This window comes from Corvus hawaiiensis, chromosome 5 (genome assembly GCF_020740725.1).
Source record: "Corvus hawaiiensis isolate bCorHaw1 chromosome 5, bCorHaw1.pri.cur, whole genome shotgun sequence".
Classification (NCBI taxonomy): domain Eukaryota; kingdom Metazoa; phylum Chordata; class Aves; order Passeriformes; family Corvidae; genus Corvus; species Corvus hawaiiensis.
In genome coordinates this window covers 6462585-6471515 of record NC_063217.1, presented here as the reverse complement: position 1 = coordinate 6471515, position 8931 = coordinate 6462585, and positions in this window count along the sequence as shown.

The window sequence follows — 8931 nt, the reverse complement described above, 5'->3', positions numbered from 1 at the left end:
AGTGTTCACAGTACTCAAACACGGAGTTACTCTGCACCCAGATTTCGATGCAGCCATGTCATAGAATCACAGCACAGTTGGGGTTGGAAAGGATCTTGAAGATTGTCTCATTCCAATCCCCCTGCCATGGCCAGGGACACCTTCCACTAGACCAGGTTGCTCAGAGTCTCATCCAACCTGGCCTTGAACTCTCCCAGGGATCTGGCATCCACAGCTTCTCTGAGAAGCCTGTGCCAGTGCATCACCACCCTCAGAGTAAACAATTTCTTCCTCATATCTAATCTAAACCTGCCCTCTGTCAGTTTGAAGCCATTCTCCCTTGTCCTGTCACTCGATGCCCTTGTCAAAAGTCCCTCTCCAGCTCTCTTGAGGCCTTTTTGGGTACTGGTAGGTACAGCCTTCTCTTCTCCAGGCTGAACACCCCCAGCTCTCTCAGCCTGTCTTCATAGCAGAGGGGCTCCAAACCTCTGAGCATCCCTGTGACCTCCTCTGGACTTGCTCCAGCAGGTCCACATCCTCCTTGTGTTGGGGGCCCAGAGCTGGACACAGAACTGCAGGTGTGGCTTCACAAGAACAGAGTACAGGGGCAGAATCACCTCCCCTGACCTTCTGGTAGCCCTTCTTGTGATGCAGCCCAGGACACAGTTGGCTTTTTGGGCTTCATACGCACATTGACAATCTTCAAGGGCCATGTTGAGCTTCTCAACCACCAACACTCCCAAGTCCTTCTCCCCAGGGCTGCTCTCAACCCATTCTCCCCCCAGCCTGTGTTTGTGCTTGGGAGTGCCCCAGGGCTGGCACCTATGGAGGTGCCATCCAGGGACCTCACTGATGTTTGTGACACCCCCAGCCAGGAGGAAGCAGCTTGTGAGCACATCCATGGCTCAGCTGCAGGAGCCTGCAGCCCAGAAAATTAAGCATTCAACAACCACTAAACTCAAAAATAGACAGTAGGCGCCAAAATCCTCAGCTGTGGCTCCTTGGACTACACTGGATTTACGCTGATTTAAGCCAGCTGAGGATCCGTAGCCCCAGGCCAAGTCCTGCTGTCCTACCTCAAGCTGATGGCTAGCTGACGTGACTGATGACTGAGATTTCCATTTAGCCTAACTCAAAGCATGAGCAGGGCCTGTGTAGTGCTACCATTGTTGACTCCAGCCTTTTGTCTCAGGCTGTAACCGATAGGCCTAATAACCGAAATCATACTGCATGCATTCATTCACCCTCTTCGCAAACAGCATGTTATTGAGCTCCGTGGTGAAAAGGCATGCACAAACACAATGGGGCTGGGATTAAGCCCAGCTGCATTACCAAAGTAAATACTTTTGCTGCTGACAGTTTGTCTGTGGGGATTTGGAGAAAAGTTTTGTGCATCTACTTAGGCAACATATGGTTTTATTTTTCCTGTTAACAAAAACAGTAGTGGTCAAAAGTCAACACCCTCTGATGACTGTTCAGTGGCCAATGTGGAATGGGCTTGGTCATCTAAGTCCAGTTCCTTACATGTCCGCAAAAAAAATCATCCTCTTCCTGCATTCCTCTCTCACTTGGCACTGTGGTTTGCAGTGTCCGCAAGGAAGCCAGGGGGGGTTTGAGGTTAATCTCATCTGTCCTCCTTTCTGATTGAAAGCAATGGGTGACGTGGTTTGGGTTAAGATACTCTGCTAGCTTCTTTCATTCCCCTTGTGATGAAAACCCCTCCACAATCTGTTTCCTTGAAGCCTGAAGAGAGTCAGAATTAATCCGCATTAGCCGGCGGCCAGGGCATGTCAGCCAGTCAGACTTCTAAAGCAAACATACAGCAATGAGGAGGAACAGCATGCCAAGAGCACAAATGGTCTGAATTTAGCCCTTCATCTCCAAGCTGAATGCACACTGCTCTCCAAAGATCTCTGCAACACTCAATCAACAGCTGGTCACCTTCACATCTGAAACCAAGAAGAAAACCCACAAGGGCCTGGCTTTATGTTTGGTGATGACTTCAGTGGGCTGGTAAAGGGCAAAAAGTTGGCTGAGCTGTCACAAGTGCCCATCTCACATAGCTTCAGTGAAGGAACTCACAGATACTGGCACTCAGCATTTTTGGGAAGAAAAAAACACCCCCATCGTCAAACCCTCCGTAGGGATTCCCCTAAAAGATTTTAAAGCTTTTAAGGTGCAAACAGGTCTTGTCTACACTGGGGTAATGAGAATTACAGCAACTAGAGCACAACTGCTAACACTTAGCATCTGCAGGGTCAGAGGCAGCTCAGAGCTGGAAGGAGTGTTAACTAGATCCACCACATGAAGTAATTGTTTTTAAGGGAGTGTATCCAAGCTGGAACACAGCGATGCAGAACATGCACACTCGGACAGGTGTAATCCCAGGCACAGTGGGTGGTAAGCAAGGCTGGAAAATCACAATTAGGAAGCCAAGATGTGTTGCCTAATCCAGGCTTCCCTGCCAAGATGAAGGTAGACTTTTGAGGGCCAGATCCTGCATAATGCCCAGTTAGTCCTTTAATGTGTTTGCCATCCTCAGATACTCCTGACAGCTCTGGAAGCCGGAGGCCCAAAGTGTTTTGCAGAGGATGCTCAAACCTGCCCACAAACAGCCAGAAACAGGCAGGCAGCCAGGGCTGGAGGAATTAAGGCAGTCAGAGAAAGTGCTGCAGCTCAGGCTGACAGGCAAGTGGAGCTCAGAAGTGAGCCACCAGAGTCACACACATCCATCCATGGAGAAAAAAGGGAAAAGGCAGAAATTATTTCTGTTCCTATGGAAGACATTAGGTGAAAACAAAAGCTTATCTTAACATTTTTCTGCAGAAGTTCAGGGGTTTTCATTCAAGAAGCAAAAACTGAAAAATGTTTGGTTTCTGGCAATCAAAAACTGGAAACATTTTGGCCAGAAACCAAAACAATTTGGGGTTTCTGGTTTTTGGTTTTTGTTTGGGTTTTTGCCAAACTCCTTAGCTTACTTTTGCCAAAAAACTGCACATTTTTCAAGCTTTTTCTTCCTCAATGAAAACCTTAAAATTGTTGTTGAAATTGGACATTTCCCACAGATTTTTGTTTTGATTTTTTTTTAAAGGCATTTTCAGCAAAAAGAATGTTTTGAATGAACAGTTTCACCCAGGAGCCCTGTAAGCAGGTCCATTGGAGGGACTATCACACCCTCACTTTTATCTCCTCTCCCCTCCTCTCTTTTCTAACCCAGGGGACTCAGGGCAGTGATCCTGGTCTGGTTTTGACCACCATGGCCAAGCTTTAGAGCTGTGGAGCTGCCTCGGGGGACAGAAAACTCTGAGTTGGGAACGGCTTGAGTTTTTCTGTGAGACACCAACTGATTATAAATAGCTAGAGTCTAGATTCAGCAGTATTTGTCCTGGGAACACATTTGGGCGTGTGGATCTGGGAGAAGAAGGTGCTGGTACATGTCCTCCAGAGTGCCTAAATGCCATTTACCCACACGTTTGTTAAAGCTCCTGGCCCTGGGCCTACCACAAAGAGCTGATATAATCTGTATTAATATTCAAAGTGTAGCACAAAAAATGTGGACATGAAAGATGAACAAGAAAAATTAGATATTATGAACTCCTGACATAAATACAGTGCTAGAAACTAAAGAGAAAATGAAAAACACTAATATATCTCTGCTTCGAGCACTGAACTTAGAGGGGGAACTGAAGAGCAAACCCAGCTCAGAATGGAGAAGGTGTTAGCACCCCTTCTCCAGGGATAACTTTGATGTGACCCAACACTGAAACCAGAAACTGCTCAGAAGAGGAGGAAATCTGGACTGGAGTCAGAGTGCCAGAGTTTAAGACTGCACCTTTACAAAGCAAACTACAAAAAAAAATTTGGACCGGGTTTTGAATTTCACTCATCCAACCAAAGAGATCTTGGAGTCTTTATAATTAAGTAGAGCCATCTTATGGATGTTTTCCCCCTTTAAATACCCTATTTTTCTTGCTTTCAAGGCCTGTTTGGATGTTTTCTGTGGTTGTTATTTGATGCCCTGCCAGAGCAGACCGAGGAAGACCAAGTGAAGGAAGGCCAGCACAGGAAAGGCAGCCACACATGTCAGTGGCAAGTAGAAGAGTGTGCCCGGAAGAGGAGAGGTGAAGAGTCTCAAATTTAGGCAAAAATGGGATTGCCATGCAGCAAAAATGCCAACTTGGAGGACTTTGAGCAGGATGTTTGGAGAAGGCAAGAACTGCTGACAGAAGGAGATGGATTTGGGGTGGGTTGGAGAAGGGAAGGAATGCGTGGGTGAGGATGAGAGAGGTCAGAACCTGGTTACGAGGATGAAGGTATTGTCAGGATTTGGGAATGGGTCAGGCATAAGGAGGAGGGTCTGAGGGGCTGGTAAATCCTCGTAGTCCAGGCAAGAACGGAGTAACGAGGGATTATGAGGGGTCTGGGTGGTCAATGAGGAAGAGGAGCAGATGAGGGGTTTTGTTTTTCCACATTTGGATAATAATGGCCCTTACACTCTTTTAACTCTGATTTTCAGCAAAGTTTATTTAAGCTTTGACACAGTGCAATGCTGTCAGCTGAGCTGTGGTTAACAATGCTGTCTCCTAAGCCCAAGGCAAGCAGGGCAAGGGGAATAAATTAGTTTAAATCTCTCCAGAAGTTTTCCCAGTTGCAACAGGGTGAAAGCACAGGCACAGTAAATTACTGTGATTCAGCTCACTGTTAATTCAGCATCTGAATTCTCCAAACACAGAAGAGACACTCTGTCATTAATACAAACCTAGAAACAAGCTAAAATAACAGCACAGGCTGGTTTCAGAGGCACTTACATGAAGCAGTTAGCCTGGGTGGTGAGCTGGAGCTGCTTGTGGTGAAAGCTTCACAAATGGAGAGGTGGGTGAAATGCCAGACAGCCCTGGGACAGAAGGAAATGTTTATATTGATTTATCCTGACATTTGAGCTGCAATGTCCTTGTAATAAACCATGGCCCAGGAGTGGGTGTTACTTTGATTGTCCTGACACCAGAGAGCAAGAAAGCCAAGAGGGGGAAACTGAGGCAGGGAAAAGCCTTGACACCCAACTGCATAAGCTCCCTTCGTGGTCCTTCATCAGGACTGTTTTCACCCGTTGTGTACTCACATAGTTAAGAGGATCTAGGAAGCTGTGATTCCTTTGCTTTCCAAAGCCTTTACTCAGGAAAAGACTAATTAAGTGGCTGTGTTATTACAGCAGGTCCTGGAGTCTCCAAACACAACCAGCGGCGATTAGGCAGGCGTCAGCTACTGGGCGGGATTTCCCACTGCCCAGCTGTGTAATTATCACGGCAGCTCAGCCAAAATCCTCTGACAAAGAAAACCAGCTGCAGGCTGCGGGGCTGGGAGATAGCACATGTCCAGTGGAGAGAGAAAGAATAATCTTTTCTCCTCTGTATTTTTCCAAAAGAAAGACCAACGAAGATGAGCACACCACATTCCTGCAGAGGAGCATATAGCAATAATGATTTTTGGGGAGCACCTGGAATAAGAATCAGGGGTACAGCACAGGTTGCTGCAGTTTTCTTGGGGAACTGAATATTCACTGCCTTCCTCACTTAGGGACATGGAGGTGGCAGAGGAGAGCTGCTAAGGAGGGAGGATCTGAAGTGTGGACCCCATGCTTCAGCATCATCCTGGCAGAGAGGGGCTGAGGGCTGTCTTTAATAACCCAAATAACACATTGAAGTGGACTTTGAGCAATGGAAAAGTTTTGGGTTTTTTTCTAGAAAAGATTAGGTTTCTGTTCTCTGTGACCTTGACTAACCTCCTGCCTCAGTGTCCCATCTCTAAGGTGAAGGTGTCTGTGTTAGGTACCCCTCAGCCACATCACATGATGCCTTCAAACAAACTAGGAAGAATCCAGCTCACTGCTCAGGAGCTTTCTTCCGTCTGCTGGTGTCACCAGAAGCACCTTCAAGAGACGTCTTCCTTGTCTGTGGTCACAAGGCTTTTGTTTGTCAAAAGCCAACATATTTCAGAGCATCAGCAAAACAACATTTATTTCCATTTATGTGCGGTAGCTCCTGTCCCAATTTCTCATCGTCGTTGAAAGCTTTCTCTTCACTCCCATCTGAATTTATTTGGAATGATCCTCTCCCTTCCTACAACCTGACAGGACCTTTTCAGTAGGTTCCTCACAAACACTGTTTGTTTGGTGGAGCCTGCAAGTAGGGACAGATCTCACCTGATCTGCTGCATGAAGAACTCAGCGCATCGTGAAAGTCCCAGCCCCAGCCTCCCACTACATCCTCAGTGTCTGTGCAAATCTGCCAACCATTTCCAAATCCTTTCCCAGACGGCTCTTCAACTCACAAATCCATTTGCACTTAAATTGCCTGACACACAGCCTGGATGAATAACGAAGAGTGTGACCTTCCAGCGATCAAGCATTGCTAATATCTCAACTATTTCAAGTGTTTAATAACCAAATTTAATGCAGTGAGAACAATTTGATTGAATGCACAATATCTGTAGCAGCTAATTAACCACAGTAGCCCAGAGAGGTCTTGGACTTCATACAACCTTTCAATATAATTACAAATTTTTAACAGCAAAATGAATTTAAATCCAGTCTGACACAGCAATCCATCTTCATCTCCAGATAAAAGGTAGCACATGCGGTATTAACATTTAAACAAGAGCCATGGGCAGTGGAGAGAGACAAGGAGCATTAGCAGATGTGCTGAATTAATTACTAACAGCACCACAGGAGGGGAGGGGTGGATAAGTACATTTGCATTTTACAGGTCAGACTTACAACACAGCCACTCATTCTGCTGGCTTTGCCTGCAAAAATTAGATTTAGTGTCAAATTTAGGTCTACCTGTGTCTCCTCCAGAGCTCCAGGTGTGTGGTTCTTGACTCATCCTCCTCATCCATGTGCTGCAGAGATAACACCAGCAAGTACAGATCATCACATCCCTGATTTTATTAGAGCTGTTCCCCAGAAAAGTGAGTCTGAACACAATAACCCCCATTCCTCTGTGCCTGGGTAAGCAAAAAAGTCCAAATTGTCTCCTTGCTCCTGTCTTGCAGGGGAACACTCAAGGGAACACTTTACTTTTTTGTGAGCCGTGCCTGGAGCTTCTCCTGGAGATTTCTTCCTATCCCCTCTTCCTGGACAGGTGCTGTGGCATGCAGGGACATGAGGACTTGGGTACAGACCTTGCAGGGTCTAAGTTTGACCACACTTCTTGTATTCATGATGGGGATTAAACTGGATTTTAGGACACTAGGTGGGATTCATGGCCCCCTAACAGAGCATTCCAAGTAGTCTGGAGGAGTTGGGGTGTCTGTTCCTCTCCATTGGATGTAAAACATTTCAGATGTGATACAGGACAGGAGAGGGTTTGGGTCCATCCCACAAGCAGAGCACCTTGGAGACCAAAACTGTTCTTGGCATTAATGGATGCAACAGGCGTGGTATGAGGTCCCTTCCTTGCAAAGCCCTGACATTCAGGGCATAGTATCTGACCTGAAACCTCAACAACCACAAGACACCTTCCCAGCCACCCTCCAGGCAACAATAACAGGAGGGGAAGAATACAACTTTTGACATTTTAATTTGCTTTCTTGGTTTGAGAGTTCTACATTCAGAGAGCCTCTCCTAAAAGCCAGGAAGGCAGGAACCAGATTTTAAGTGAAAGGTGAGATTTCTACTTCAACAAGCAACCACCTGCCCTCAGCTGCTTGGATGAGGCATTTTTAGCCTTTCTGGACCCTGTACTTCTGTAAAGCACAGTTAATTTCTGTGAAAGTGCTCCCAGTTTACACTGGTGTAAATAACATCAACATTACACTCACAGTAAAGCAGACAAAAAACCCAATCATAATAAAACACAGATCCTACAACCATGGTAGTGAGCAGCATTGCTGACTATTAGTAGTTCAGAATAAGCAGTAGGACACGGGTTCTTGCTGTTGGGAACCTTTCAGATTCCTACTTAGCTTGTATCTGCCAAAGACATTTTTCCCCCAAGAGCTCACGAAGCACTACCATTAAATGTAGAGTTTTAATTGAGGAGTTCAAAACCAGGCTGACTCTGCCAAATGTGATAGCATCAGCTGGTGGCGTCATTTGTCATTGTTACAGGCAAATAAACCAGAGAGTTAATCAAAGGGGATGAAAAATGAGGTGGTTTCAATTTTTGGAGTCCTGAATCCAAGTCCTTCTTTCTTCTCATCAGTCTAGACCAAAATGCCAACAGCACCAGCTGCCCAATAGGCACTCATTCAAAAATCCAGTGTAGACAACACACAGGCACATTCTCAGCTGGTAAAGTCAAGGACAAACAGAGGGAGATATTACTAAGCAGGAGACAAAGAGAAAAAAAAAAGAGTTCTCTGGAGATTGCAGCTGAAGGAGATGAGCAGAAAGGCAGCCACTGCTGCTCAGACAGCACCTCAGTCCAAGGCCCCCCGCTATCAAAGACATGAGGTCTCTCTGAAAGGACAGAGTGGTGAAATATGTTCTTTCAAGGACCCCTTGGACTACTGCACAAAAACAAGCAGAGATCAAAATCTGAGAGTTTGTGAATCCTGTTTGTCAGCAGTATGTTGCCTGGAAGCTCAGTTCTGGGCTTTTGCTAATCCTCTCTGGATCCCAATCATCAGGCGTTGTTCCACCCCACGATCTCTGCCCTTTGCTTGCAGACAGGAACAGCTGCTTTCAGATCTTTGCTCTTAATATGCCAGTGTTTAAAGAAAGGGCTTTGGTGGATCGATGCTGTGTTTGTCCCTGCTGGGTCCCTCGTGGACCTTAGGCAGCACTCTGCCAGCACCTACACGTGCACACGATCTCACCTTCCCAGGTGGTTGCAAACAGCCGCTCACACCCACAGGCTGTGCACAAACTGGAGACAGAGAGGCAAGAGGGGTTCTCTGCATGCGATTCTGAGGTGTTTAATGGCAACGCCACGAAGAGAGCAGAGGCAAAAA